The sequence below is a fragment of the Schistocerca piceifrons genome, chromosome 4 (genome assembly GCF_021461385.2).
Source record: "Schistocerca piceifrons isolate TAMUIC-IGC-003096 chromosome 4, iqSchPice1.1, whole genome shotgun sequence".
Lineage (NCBI taxonomy): Eukaryota > Metazoa > Arthropoda > Insecta > Orthoptera > Acrididae > Schistocerca > Schistocerca piceifrons.
Window position 1 is genome coordinate 716587725 of NC_060141.1, and position 15976 is coordinate 716603700.

The following is a 15976-nucleotide window of genomic DNA, read 5'->3' on the forward strand; positions in this document are numbered from 1 at the left end:
ACAGACGATACAGAACAAGAGAGACGGAGACAAGGACAAGACAAAACGAACTAAAACCACACAGAGTGTGACGGTGGTTGGCCGACCATAGAAATAAATAAGGAAAAGCCAACCACTTAGAAACACATTAAAAAACCAGTGGAAAATCATAGGCCAAAGGCCAGAGTCAACACAAAACAATAAAATAAAACAGAAACACTCAGAGTAAATGATAAAATCCCCCTGCCCGAAGAAAACGTAAAACTAAGTCAGCCATAGTGGAGTCGTCTGTTAAAAGGGCAGGGAGCGTAGCAGGCAGCGCAAATGTCTGCCTGACCACTGCTAAAAGGGGGCAGGCCAGCAAAATGTGGGCCACTGTCAAAGCTGCCCCACAGCGACAGAGAGGAGGGTCCTCCCGGCGCAGTAAATAACTGTGTGTCAGCCGGGAGTGGCCAATGCGGAGCCGGCAAAGAACTACTGAGTCCCTGCGAGTGGCTCGCAGAGATGACCGCCACACAGCCGTCGTCTCCTTGACAGCACGGAGTTTATTGCGCATTGGCAGTTCGCGCCATTCATCGTCCCATAGCGCCAAGATTTTGCGGCGGAAGACTGCCCGCAAATCAGTCTCTGGGAGGCCAACGTCCAGAGATGGCTGACTGGTGGCCTCTTTCGCCAGGCGGTCAACATGTTCGTTACCCGGGATACCGACATGACCGGGGGTCCACACAAAGACCACAGAGCGGCCGCAACAGGCGAGAGTATGCAGAGACTCGTGGATAGCCATTACCAAACGAGAACGAGGGAAACACTGGTCGAGAGCTCGTAAACCGCTCAGGGAATCGCTACAGATAACGAAGGACTCGCCTGAGCAGGAGCGGATGTACTCTAGGGCACGAAAGATGGCGACCAGTTCAGCAGTGTAAACGCTGCAGCCATCCGGCAAGGAACGTTGTTCGGAAAGGTCCCCTAGAGTGAGCGCATATCCGACACGACCAGCAACCATCGAACCGTCAGTGTAAACAACACCAGAGCCCTGATACGTGGCCAGGATAGAATAAAAGCGGCGGCGGAAGGCCTCTGGAGGGACTGAGTCCTTAGGGCCCTGTGCCAAGTCGAGCCGAAGGCTAGGGCGACGAACACACCATGGGGGTGTATGCAAAGTAGCCCGGAAAGGAGGTGGAACAGTGAAACCCTGGAGCCCAGAGAGAAGCTCCTTGACGCGGACCGCTATTGTACAACCAGACCGGGGCCGACGTTCTGGCATACGGACGACCGACCGCGGGAACAGGAGACGATAGTTTGGATGCCCGGGCGAGCTTAGAACATGGGCAGCATAAGCGGCCAGCAAACGGTGGCGTCGGAACCGCAGCGGAGGTACACCTGCCTCCACTAGTACGCTGTCCACAGGGCTGGTGCGGAAAGCACCAGTGGCAAGGCGTATCCCGCTGTGGAGAATCGGGTCCAGCACCCGTAACGCAGATGGGGATGCTGAGCCATAAGCCAGGCTCCCATAATCCAGACGGGACTGGATTAACGCCTGGTAGAGCCGCAACAGTGTAGAGCGGTCGGCGCCCCAGTGGGTGTTGCTCAAGCATCGCAGAGCGTTTAGATGCCGCCAACACGTCTGTTTCAGCTGCCGGATATGAGGCAGCCAAGTCAACCGGGCATCGAAAACCACCCCCAAAAACCTGTGGGTCTCCACCACAGCAAGGAGTTCGTCGGCAAGATAAAGCCGCGGCTCAGGATGGACTGTTCGGCACCGGCAGAAATGCATAACGCAGGTCTTGGCTGCCGAAAACTGAAACCCATGCGCTACAGCCCAAGACTGCGCCTTACGGATAGCGCCCTGTAGCTGACGTTCAACAGCTGCAATGCCAGTAGAGCTGTAATAAAGGCAGAAGTCGTCAGCATACAGGGAAGCGGAGACAGAATTTCCCACGGCCGCAGCAAGCCCGTTAATGGCTATTAAAAACAGGCAGACACTTAAAACAGAGCCCTGTGGCATACCGTTCTCCTGGACGTGGGAGGAACTAAACGAGGCCGCGACTTGCACGCGGAAGGTACGACACGACAGAAAATTGCGGATAAAAATCGGCAGAGGACCCCGAAGACCCCATCCATGGAGCGTAGAAAGAATGTGATGACGCCACGTCGTATCGTACGCCTTCCGCATGTCGAAAAAGACAGCGACCAGGTGCTGACGGCGGGAAAAGGCAGTACGGATGGCCGACCCCAGGCTCACCAGATTGTCGGTGGCGGAGCGGCCTTTACGGAACCCACCCTGAGACGGAGCCAGAAGGCCCCGAGACTCCAGTACCCAATGCAAGCGCCGGCTCACCATCCGTTCAAGCAACTTGCAAAGAACGTTGGTGAGGCTAATGGGACGGTAGCTGTCCACCTCCAGAGGGTTCTTTCCAGGTTTCAAAACGGGGATGACAATGCCTTCCCGCCATTGCGACGGAAACTCCCCCTCGACCCAAAGACGGTTGTAAAGATCGAGAAGGCGCCGCTGGCAGTCCACTGAAAGGTGTTTCAGCATCTGACAGTGGATGCCATCTGGCCCAGGAGCGGTATCAGGGCAAGCAGCGAGGGCACTGCGAAATTCCCACTCACTAAATGGAGCATTGTAAGATTCTGGGTGGTTGGTGCGAAACGAAAGGCTCCGACGTTCCATCCGCTCTTTAATGGAGCGGAAGGCCTGGGGGTAATTCGCAGAAGCGGAACTCATAGCAAAATGCTCTGCTAAGCGATTGGCAATGACGTCGGAGTCAGTACAAACTGCTCCATTCAGTGAGAGCGCAGGGACGCTGGCAGGTGGCCGATAGCCGTAGACGCGTCGAATCTTGGCCCAGACCTGCGAGGGAGTGACATGGAGGCCAATGGTGGACACATACCGCTCCCAGCACTCCTTCTTGCCTTGGCGGATAAGGAGGCGGGCCCGCGCACGCAGCCGTTTGAAGGCGATAAGGTGGTCGAGGGAGGGGTGTCGCTTGTGACGCTGGAGCGCCCGCCGGCGATCTTTAATCGCTTTAGCGATCTCAGGCGACCACCAAGGCACAGCCTTCCGCCGAGGGGACCCACAGGAATGGGGAATGGCAGATTCGGCGGCAGTAACGATGCCGGTGGTGACCGATTGAACCACCGCATCAATGTCATCGGTAGAGAGATGCTCAAAAGCGGCAGTGGAGGAGAACAAGTCCCAGTCAGCCTTATTCATAGCCCATCTGCTAGGGCGCCCAGAAGAGTGGCGCTGTGGTAGTGACAAAAAGATCGGAAAATGGTCACTACCACACAGGTCGTCATGCACACTCCATTGGACAGACGGTAAGAGGCTATGGCTACAGATTGAAAGGTCAATGGCGGAGTAGGTGCCATGCGCCACACTGAAGTGTGTGAAGGCACCATCATTTAACAGCGAGAGATCGAGCTGCGACAATAAATGCTCAATGATGGCGCCTCGACCTGTTGCCACTGACCCACCCCACAGAGGGTTATGAGCGTTAAAGTCGCCCAATAGCAAGAAAGGTGGCGGCAACTGGGCGACCAGTGCAGCCAGGACATGCTGCGAGACATCACCATCCGGTGGAATGTAAAGACTGCAGACGGTAACAGCCTGTGGCGTCCACACGCGTACAGCGACAGCCTCTAAAGGCGTCTGGAGAGGGACAGACTCGCTGTGCAGAGTGTGAAGGACATAAATGCAGACGCCACCAGACACCCTTTCATAAGCTGCTCGGTTCTTGTAATAACCCCGATAGCCACGGAGGGCGGGGGTTCGCATCGCCGGAAACCAAGTTTCCTGGAGAGCAATGCAGAAGAAAGGGCGAAGGCTGAGAAGTTGGCGGAGCTCAGCTAAATGCTGGAAAAAACCGCCGCAGTTCCACTGGAGGATGGTATTGTCCATGGCTGAGAAAGGCGTGAAAGGACTGGGAAGGCAATTTACGCCGCTTGTTCACTCACTGCCACCGATTCAGTACCCGGACGAGAGGCATCCATGGCGTCTGAGGGACCAGCGAGATCAAGGTCCTCAGCGGACGCTAGAATCTCGACTTCATCCTCAGACGCAGAGCGCGAAAGGTGCGGTGGGGTTGGTGCCACCGCAAGTTCTTTAGCCTTAGAGGTCTTTCTCTTGGACTTCTCTCGCTGAACCTTGGGTTTCACCGGCTGGGAAGGCTTCACCGATTCAGTCTCCGGGACAGAGGAGGATCGTGAAGCCCTACGCCCGGCTGCTGGTGAGGACTTATGCCACTGGTGGCCGTCATCCTTCCCGCTGGGGGAACCCTGGGAAGGGAGCGTCCCAAGGGAACTCTTACGGGCGAGAGTAGCCGAAGAAGTTAGGCGCTTCTCCGGCTGAGAAGCGGGGACGGACGTCCCCGACGGGTGGGAGGAGGTTGCTCCTGAGGTAGGTGGTGCAGGAGCAACCGGTTGGGGAGAGCCCCCCACGGGCAAGGGGGCAGAAGGAGTCGTACTGCTTATCGAGCTGGCTGGAAGTCTCGCAACTGATGGAGCTAGCACAGTTGTTGTAGCAGCTGCATACGAAGATGTCATTCTCACAGGATGGAGTCTGTCATATTTCCGTTTGGCCTCAGTATAGGTCAGCCGGTCCAGGGTCTTATATTCCATGATTTTGCGCTCGTTCTGAAAGACTGTGCAGTCAGGCGAGCAAGGTGAATGGTGCTCCCCGCAGTTGACGCAGATGGGAGGCGGGGCACATGGAGTATCGGGATGAGACGGGCGTCCGCAATCTCGACATGTGAGGCTGGAAGTGCAGCGGGAAGACATATGGCCGAACTTCCAGCACTTGAAGCACCGCATCGGGGGAGGGATATAGGGCTTGACGTCACATCGGTAGACCATCACCTTGACCTTTTCCGGTAACGTATCACCCTCGAAGGCCAAGATGAAGGCACCGGTAGCAACCTGATTCTCCCTCGGACCCCGATGAACGCGCCGGACGAAATGAACACCTCTACGTTCTAAGTTGGCGCGCAGCTCGTCATCAGACTGCAAAAGGAGATCCCTATGGAAAATAACACCCTGGACCATATTTAAACTCTTATGTGGCGTAATAGAAACGTTAACATCCCCCAACTTGTCACAAGCAAGTAACCTGCGGGACTGGGCGGAGGATGCCGTTTGTATCAGTACTGACCCAGAGCGCATTTTAGACAAGCCCTCCACCTCCCCAAACTTGTCCTCTAAATGCTCTACAAAGAACTGAGGCTTCACGGACATAAAAGATTCCCCGTCAGCTCTGGTACAGACGAGATACCGGGGCGAGTATCTTTCGCTCTCATTCATAGCCCTTCGTTCCTCCCATGGTGTGGCCAGGGAGGGGAACGATTTGGGGTCATACACATTAGCCTTGAATTGAGCCTTGGAACGCTTAGAGACTGCTGACGGCTGGCCGCCAGCAAGAGATGATGTACCACGCTTCATTGCGGGTCATCCGCCCTGATGCCACCTACTCCGACCAAGGGCCCTCCCCACGGGCGCCACCCAGCCACAGCAAAGGCCACCTGGCAGGACGGCCATTGCCGGGAGTCCAGATGCCCCAGGGAGATGGGCATCTACTCCTTGGCATACGTGGGGAGTGAACGGCGCAGGCATCAGTAGAGCGATCCCTGTGTTGTCAGGGGGCTACAACCAAGAGGGTACATGGCGACCCCACCACAACGGACTGGCTACCGTGCTGGATCTTAGGTGCAAAAATGGCCAAGGTCGTCGTCACAGTTAAAAGAAACACTGCAGAGTGCAGCGTGGTAATCGCCCAAGAGATCGAAAACGAGCGGGACACCATTGCAACGACGAGAAAGACGGCTATAGGTCTAATTGCACGAAGGATACAGTGCACCATGTAAGGTGCCCTTCCCCAATTGGCTCGCTCTTCGGAATAATTTAGATAGATGGAGGTCAAACCCGAGAGGGGACCATCACATAAGGCCGAAACGTTTGAGACTCCTTTTAGTCGCCTCTTACGACAAGCAGGACTACCGCGGGCCTATTCTTACCCCCGAACCCGCAGGGGGGAGTGCCAAAGAGTATTGTTTGCACAACCGAACTGGAACCACATGTGAACCTACTCTTTCAGATGACATTCAACGCTAGCGATGCCTGTTTCTACGTATTCCATACGGGAGTTTGTGCAGCAGTCAATCGATGTTTCGCTACGAACGTCCAGCGTGAATGATTTTTTAAATGCCAAATTGAAAGAAAATGCAAGTTTCATATCCATTTAGTTATATCTACCGATGACTCTCAGTATGTTGCACGTCTGAGGTACAAGTTTCGGCATCATTTCTTCCGTGTTAGTCATTATCTTTGAAAGCACTATATATTGAAGAATTCCGCAACACTCGAGGCAGGTGATATATAATGTGGTTTTATGGATCAGTCCCTTTAGTAGAGAAAAGCTGCCTGTATTCTTTCTAGGCGCTGCAGTCTGAAACGGCGCGACCGCTACGGTCGCAGGTTCGGATCCTGCATCGGGCATGGATGTGTTTGTTGTCCTTAGGTTAGTTAGGTTTACGTAGTTCTAAGTTCTAGGGGACTGATGACCTCAGAAGTTAAGTCCCATAGTGCTCAGAGCCATTTTGTGTATTATTTCTGGTACGGTGGGGATAGTTACTTATACAAGGGATATGCGAGAAGCTACCAGTAGGGCGAATTTCGAAACTGATTTCCTATGTAGACAGAAATTATTAGATTATGTGCTGCACATATCTTTTTTCTGAGCTTCATCTATGAAAGGAACGGTACGAATCATTTTAGTATGGTGACTTAGGTAATCGCTGTCGCAATTTGTAACTGATCTGGAGACTGCAGCTCTACGCTTTAACAGAAAATGTGAGACTGATCTTTTCACGTAATGCAGGAGCCCATTCACTAAAGGCGAACTTCAGAGCGATCCCCGGTATAGTTGCATGGCAGGAGCGCTGTGTGACACACACGTGGCGTAACGATTACACCTATGCGAGAAAGTCATTTCTGCAGAAGCGTGTTCTGTGCGCGCCGCTGACGTCAAGACGGTTCGCTTGGAGGAAACGCATTTCACTGCGTTTCCCCGAGTGGTGGAAGGACGTGCCGGTACGAGCAGTCACCTTGAGAGGAAAACACGTCAGGCGAGGGAAGGCGAGGAATGAGGGACTCCTCGCTGCCAGTTGCCTTGCATACGGGCCGCCCACCACCAAGTTACGGAGCCACAATCCTCTCCACTACAGCCTAACTATGATGACTCAGTTCTGAAAGAGCTTCCGTAATATCCGAGAAGGAAAGTCTTCAGGCTTATTGCACCACTTCGCCATTTGAAATACAACATACCTAACAACACTAATCTCCTACTCCGCTATTCTCACACCATCTTTACACCAAACATTCTGCGTACCATGTGGTGTTGTTGTTGTGGTCTTCAGTCCAGAGACTGCTTCGATGCAGCTCTCCATGCTACTCTGTCCTGTGCAAGCCTCTTAATCTCTGAGTACGTACTGCAACCTACATCATTCTGAATCTGCTTAGTGTATTCATCTCTTCGTCTCCTTCTAAGTTTTTTACCCTTTACCCTGACCTCCAATACTAAATTGGTCATCCCTTTATGCCTCAGAACGTATCCTACCAACCGATCCCTTCTTCTAGTCAAGTTGTGCCACAAATTCCTCTTCTCCCCAATTCTATTCAGTATCTCCTCATTAGTTAAGTGATCTACCCATTTAATCTTCAGCATTTTTCTGTAGCACCACATTTCTAAAGCTTCTATTCTCTTCTTGTCTAAACTATTTATCGTCCACTTTTCACTTCCATACATGGCTACACTCCACACAAATACTTTCAGAAACGATTTCCTGACACTTAAATCTATACTCGATGTTAACAAATTTCTCTCCTTCAGAAACGCTTTCCTTCCCATTGCCAGTCTACATTTTATATCCTCTCTACTTCGACTATTATCAGTTATTTTGCTTCTCAAATAGCAAAACTCATTTATTACGTTAGGTGTCTCATTTCCTAATCTAATTCCCTCAGCATCACACGATTTAATTCGACTACATTCCATTATCCTAGTTTTGCTTTTGTTGATGTTCATCTTATATCCTCCTTTCAAGACACTGTCCATTCCGTTCAGCTGCTCTTCGAGGTTCTTTGCTGTCTCTGACAGAATTACAATGTCATCGCCGAACCTCAAAGTTTTTATTTCTTCTCCAAGGATTTGAATTCCTACTCTATTTTTTTTCCTTTACTCTTCCTCAATATACAGATTGAATAACATCGGGGATAGGCTACAACCCTGTCTCACTCACTTCTCAACCACTGTTTCCCTTTAGTACCCCTCGACTGTTTGTAAGTGCAACCTGGTTTCGCTTTCACTCCCAGTATTTTATCCCTGCCACCTTCAGAATTTGGAAGAGAGTATTCCTGTCAACATTGACAAAAGCTTTCTCTAAGTCTACAAATGCTAGAAACGTAGGTTTGCCTTTCCTTAACCTAGGGTCAATATTGTCTATCATGTTACAACATTTCTCTGCAACCCAAATTGATCTTCCCCGAGGTCGCCTTCTACCACTTTTTCCAATCGCCTGTAAAGAATTCATATTAGTACCTTGCAGCCGTGCCTTATTAAACTGATAGTTCGGTAATTTTCACATCTCTCAACACCACACCATATCATATCATAACGAAGAAAATTTATATTCATTTCCCCTGCACGAACCTGAAATGCACTTACAGGTGTATCCGCTTTTCAAGACTTAACAGAATACTTCTCTTCCTTTCCATGTTAGGAATCCTTCCCTCCCTAAGCGAATTTTACAAGGTCATACATTTTCTATCATTTACGCTCCACTCTAGCTACTTTCCCAAACACTTAACAGCTTTCACCAAATCCACAACTGCTACTTACCAGCCTCAAAATCACGATATCCGGTTTCTCGTCTTTCCCTGCTCCCTGTCAACCACAAAACTATCAACAAAGCCAAAAATCATGGAAGACCTCTGTTCCTATCTATGTAATACTGAGAAAAATCAGGCTTTCAGTTTTAAAAAGATTCAAACAAACTCGTCTCTTCTGAATTTACGAACTGCATAGAAGTTAACACCTTTCTGATGTTCTTACACTATGTCTACTCTTCGCCTCTACGACGGCTTGAACTCTACTCGAAACACTTTCAGTGAGGTGTCTGAAAGTCTGCGAGGAATGACAGCCCATTCTTCCTCGAGAGCCGAAATCAGAGAAGATAGTGATGTTGACGGCTGAGGTCCGTAGCGAAATCAATGTCCTAACTCGTCCCAAAGGTGGTCCATTGGGTTCAGGTCGGAAAGCTGGGCAGGCCGGTCCATTTCAGGAATGTTATTGCCCACAAAGCATTGTCTCAGTCGTTCTCCTTTATGACAGGGTGCGCTGTCACGCTGATGCAAACAGTCAGCGTCTTCGGATTATTTCTCTACTATACGCAGTGTATAACACTATTAAATGTGTTCATGTCCTCTCGTGTTTAGCGTTTCCTTAAGTGCAATACAGAGACCAAATCTTAGCCACGATAAACACCCCCACACAGTAATACCACCTCCTCCGTAATTTCCCTGTTGCCATTACACATGATGAGAGGTAACGTTCTTCAGCAATCACAAACCCAAACACTTTCATCAGATTGCCACAGGGCATAGCGTGATTCATCACTCCAAATTACTTGTTCCCAGTCATCCACGTGCCAGTGCCGTCGCTCTTTATGCACACTCCAACCATGTTTAGCACTGACTACAGAAATGTGTGGCTTGTACCACATACTTTTGACATCCTACGCACAGTCACTGTGATAGTTGCACCGCAGGCAGCACTCTGGGACTCATTAGTAGTTCTTTCCTTTGATTTCATGCGATTTTGTGCACCATAATTCTCGGACGGTCCGTCAGAACATGAGCTGTGTATGGATTTGTTTTAGCTATGTTGTTCCCTCGCGTTTCCACTTGACAGTCACATCACCAACTGGCGGCTTTAGAAAGAGTGCAACGTCCCTGACAGAGTTGTTACATAGGTGACATCCAATGACGTCCACTTGTGAAATCTCCGAGCTTTCCTGACCGACCCACTGTGGTCTTACTGCTTCCCTACTGACAACACAAGACTCCCGGCTTCCTCTTATGCTGGCCGGTCCGCCTCCCGTGACCTCTAACAATCAGTTCCTCATTCCATACACATGTCCGGATATTTTTAATCAGATAGTGTACACTCTAAGAAGGAAAAAAAAGAAAAGAAACGACGCACCACGGAGGAATTATCCGATGGGAGGTAATCAGTAGCTGTGATGTACATGTACAGAGCCGGCCGCTGTGGCCGAGCGGTTCTAGGCGCTTCAGTGGGAAATCGCGCTGCTGCTACGGTCGCAGGTCCGAATCCTCCCTCGGGCATGGACGTGTGTGATGTCCTTAGGTTAGTTAGGTTTAAGTAGTTCTAATTTCTAGATGACTAATGACCTCAGATCTTAAGTCCCATAATGCTTAGAGCCATTTGAACATGTACAGATAAACAGATGATTACAACTGCAGAAAAATTAGGTTTATTCAAGAGAAAGACCGTAACAAATTGAACAAGTTAACAACGCTATCCTCCATCTCTGGACCTTATGCAACCGTTGATTAATAGAGTTGTTGGATGTCCTTCTGATGGATATCGTGCCAAATTCTGTCCAACTGGCGCGTTGGATCGTCAAACTCTCGAAGGGCCCTGCCCCTGCCCAATGCTCCAGACATTGTCAATAGGGAAGAGATCTGGTCAAGTAGGGTTTGGCAAGCACGCCGTGTGCGGTCTGGCGTTACCTTGCAGAAATGTAAGACCTGGATGACTTGCCATGAAGGGCAACAAAACGTGGAGTAGAATATCGTCGACGACCGCTGTGCTGTAAGGGTGCCGCTGGTGACAGCCAAAAGGGTCCTGTTACGAAAAGTAATGGCTCCGCAGACCACCCATGCTGGTTGCCGGGCCTTACGGCGGGTGACAATTCCACTCCAGTCAATGATATTCCAGGTCGAGGATGTGCCTGAAGAAGCCCGAGACGGCGGTGGGCTACCAACCTGATATCGCCCATCGTACGGCCCGACAGCCAGGAATTATGATGTAGGGCGCCATTTCTTTCCACAGCGGGACCCCTTTGGTTGTCATCTGCAGCACCCTTACAGCATAGCCCGATGGTATACTACTCCCTCTTTTGTTGACCTTCACGGCAAGCCATTCTGGGGTTATATGTCAGCAAGGTAATGCCACCTCGCACACGGAGAGAGGGTCTACTGCTTGTCGTCGTTCTTGCGAAATGCCACCTTGGGCAGCCAGGCCACGTGATCTCTCCTCAGTCGAGGACGTTTGGAGCATTATGGGCAGGCCCCTGCAACCGGCTCGGGATTTTGACGGTCTAATGCGCCAATTGCACGGAATTTGGCACGCCGCCCCTCAAGAGGACACCCAACAATTCTACCAGTCTGTGTTGAGTCGAAAAACTGCTTGCAGCCGCGCGGAGTGGCCGTGCGGTTAGAGGCGCCATGTCATTAATCGTGCGGCTCCTCCCGCCGGAGATTCGAATCCTCCCTCGGGCATGGATGTGAGTGTTGTCTTTAGAGTTAAGTTAGTTTAAGTTGTGTGTAAGTCTAGGGACCGATGACCTCAGCACTTTGGTCCCTTAGGAATTCACACACACACACAACTGCTTGCATAGGGGCCAGAGATTGACCATCGCTTTATTGACTTGTTCAATTTCTGAAGGTCGTTCTATTGAATATATCACCCAATTTTTGTACAATTGTAATCATTCGTTTGTCTGTAGATGTACATCACATTTACAGATTTTCGACTCATTCCGATAATTTCTTGTCTTAGTTTGTACTTTAAAACCCTCTGGTTGAAGAGCGGATGTCGCTGTTACTGCAGATAGAACATTTCATTTTAAACTGTACAAGTCAGTAAGATCTCTAATATTATCTCTCTCTTCCTGTCAGTTTTTCTTCATTCAGCACGTCTTGGTATTTATTTTGTGGATGAAATTTCTTTAATAAGTTTAAGAAGTGGCCCATCGGGAAAATCCGACCGCCGTGTCATCCTGAGCTGAGGATGGGGATTAGGAGGGGCGTGTGGTCAGCACACCACTCTCCCGGTCGTTATGATGGTTTTCTTTGACCGGAGCCGCTACTATTCGGTCGAGTAGCTCCTCAATTGGCATCACGAGGCTGTGTGCACCTCGAAAAATGGAAACAGCGCATGGTGGCCCGGATGGTCACCCATCCAAGTGCCGGCCACGCCCGACAGCGCTTAACTTCCGTGATCTGACGGGAACCGGTGTATCAATTGCAGCATAGTCGTTGCCCATGAACTGCCAATTGCCTGAATCGTACATTTAATTCAGATCAGTGAAACTCAAAAAATATTCAGTGGAAAATGTGCAAATGGCATCAGTGTGATCTCGAGAAGTTGCACTACGTTTTCATTTCAGTTTTATTTCCGGAATTTTTGAGAAGGTAAAATAATATTCGTGATGACATTACACTATTTTCGATGTTCGGGAAAGTTTTTTGTTATTCAATTTAGGTGAAGAAATTATTGGAACGAAATCTAAAGAATACATTATATTTTCGTTCGCTCCCAACCAGAATTCTGCCAGAGATCTCCAGTACAAGGTAGTATGAGATAAATGTGTTGCATAATGGTCAGCTCGCGTTCAAGGGCTCAGCGGTCGTACGCTAAATTTCATTATTTGGACCTGATCGCTAGGTTTATAATTAAACTGTTGTTACTTTTTATGATCAGCCTTATTCTTTCTAAGACAGCAAACAGAAATTTGTTTGTGTTAATCCAGTTGCCAAAACTGATCTTCAGTAAGTTTATCGGCTTGGGACAAAAAAAGAATGGCGGTACAAAATAGACTACATGGTATAACAGGGATTACAAACCAGACAGTGTGTGACACGAACAACTATCACTTCTACAGCTACTGCATCTATGTTGGTAATCCGCTTATCCAAACAACGTATTTTTCGTGGATTTTCCAGAGTCCTGTTCATTCTTGAACGATTCCTTGTCATTTTTGACGTCATTGTTTTTAATTAAATTCAGAGACACACAAACGTTCTTTCGACTACCTACTCAGCGGAGAGAAGCAGGTCGTAATTCAGTTTTTTTCCGCAAAACAGACATGCAGCGCACAAACTATTGCTCTTGAAGCTCGTGCGGCAATCCTCTGACCCAGAAAGCAATGTTAAACTATCCCAGTTTTCAGCCATCACAAAATATACAACAAACAAAAGTAGATAAAACTTGCAACTGCAAAAACTGCAAACAAGCAAAGTCACAGCACCCCACTAACGATCATTCATGACCCAGAATACCTGCACTTGAAACATAGTGCAGGCACCAAATGTTGTAGATGCTGGATGGGGATTTGGCAATCCCTGGCGGTTTGTCAGGCAAGAAGCCTCACTGGATTTGCTGAATGCCTTTCGTGCCTCCCGCATGACCTCACCACACTATGCCCTTCGTAGCTATGAATCCTACAGTAATTTTGAACAGGGAATGGTTCGTTAATTTTCAAACGTGGGCTCGTTTAGCTGGTCTAATGTACCAAACAGTTTACTGTTAAACGAAGGCTACTAGTAAACAGTCCGGCAGTTTCGGTCAGCTAAACAAGTCGACGGGCAATTAGTTCCCTGTGGGCAAGGAGAGCTGCCACAATAGCCGCAGCTGGTGACTCACAAAGGCTAGTGGGCATCGGGATCGTACATCAATCAATGTACTCTGGATCACTGAGAGAGAGTCCTCACTGAACAACCAAGCTGAAATGGTTCTGCAAGAAGTTATCAACAGAACATATGCGGAGGTGCCGCCAGCTGGGAATACTACCGGACCATAAGTTTAATAAATATTTCTTGCATTATACCGATACCAGTTATTTACGGAAGAAAGGAAACACCGGCAGAAATCGAAATCGGGGAACATCACTTTGGGTTCCGCAGAAATGTAGAAACACGTGAGAGAGTACCGACCCTACGACCAATCTTAGTAGATAGGGTAAGAAAAGGCAAACCTACGTTCAGATAGCTCTAAGCACTATGGGACTTAACATCTGAGGTCATCAGTCCCCTAGAATCAGAAGTACTTAAAGCTAACTAACCTAAAGGCATCACACACATCCGTGCCCGAGGCAGGATTCGAACCTGCGACCGTAGCAGCAGCGCGGTTCTGGACTGAAGCACCTAGAACCGCTCGGCCGCAAACCTACGTTTATAGCATTTTTAGTTTTAGACAAAGCTTTTGACAACGTTGACTGGGAAACATTCCATGGAGTTCTGAAAGTAGTAGGAGGGATAAAATACAGGGAATAAAAGGTTATTTAGAGCTCGTGCAGGAACCAGATTGCAGTCTGTCAATGTCAAGGACATGATAGGGAAGCAGTGGTTGAGAAGGGAATGTGACAGTGTTCCAGCCTATCCTCGGAGTTGTTCAGTCTGTACATTAAGCATGCAATAAAGGAAAAACAGGGAGAAATCTAGAGAGGATATTGAAGTTCAGGGAGAAGAAATAAAAACTCTGAAGTATGTTAGTGATACTCTAATACTGTCAGAGACAGCGAAGGACATGGCAGAGTAGCTGAACGGGTTGGACAGTGTATTGAAAAGGTCATAAGATGTACACCAACGAAAGTCAAATAAGAGTAACAGAATGTTGTCATATTAAATTAGGTGATTCTGAGACAATTAGACTGGGAAATGAGACACTAAACGCAGTAGGCTCGTTTAACTATTTGGGCAGTAAAATAAAGGATGATGCCCGAAGTAGAGAGGATATGAAATACGAACTGGCTATAGCTTGAAACATATTTTTGCAGAAGAGGATTTTTTTTTAGCATGGAACATAAATACAAGTGTTAGGAAATCTTTTCTAAAGGTATTTATCTGCTTTTTTAAAAGAAACTTCCGTCCTTTGACTGTTAACTGTTCATTTATTTTACACAATCATGATTTTGGCTTTACAGTCCTTCTCAAGTGCACGTTGAACTGAAAGTTAATAAAACGTATGTATGATACTGTGCGGGGCAAAGGAACAAGAAGCCATTACGTTTTGGAAAACATTACTTACATGTTAAAATATATCTGACATGTCATTGTTGAAAGAAAACATATACCTGTACTTACAGACGAGTTGTCGCACTACAGGCTATGAGTATATCGAAGATTCATAATCATTCCGAAATCGATTTTCGCTCCCATGTGAACGCAACCGGCTTTGAAATATACTTGGGTTGTCAGGCGTCGTCTTGTTTTTAAACATTTTCGGCTAATATGGACGGAGTGGGTTTCTGTAAAGTGCGATAAGTTGAAATATTAGACTGAAGCTGTTTACACTTCGTCTAAATTAAGAGTAACAGCGATTGTGCTGACTAAGTAAGGAACTGTAACAGCTGTTTTTCGGGCGCCATATTTAACTGGGCTAGCAAATCCGCTTCAGAGCTTAAAATGTCAACAAGAGAGCGAAAAACGGTTTCCGAAATCCGGTTTTCGTCTTTCGGAAGATGTGTCGCGTGTAAACGCAGTGAACACGGCTGAGATGAGCACAGTGGAAAACCGTTAACACATGGTACTCCTGTTACCTGCATTCGCCACTTTTGTTCATCATCTGATGTTAGCATATGTCATAACAGTGGCAGAGATCGTAACAAAGCAGCACCGCTATGTAAGCCAAATGATCTTTGCATTTCCACAGGTATTACCAAGAAAGGGAAGATGGGATATTATTTAGCTAAATGCTTAACATGTCCTTGTAATACACATTCGTAACAGCCTCTTACAGGGATACATTGTAATACTCCATACTCACGGTGTAAATATAACAATTTTAGATGCATAATAACATTTTGATCTCAAAACGATCGCGTGGCTGCTATATTATAAAATCGTAATTGACTGATTTATGGAGACTTACATGAAAGATATCACACCCATGCAGCAACTTGCACGACCCCACTCAAAT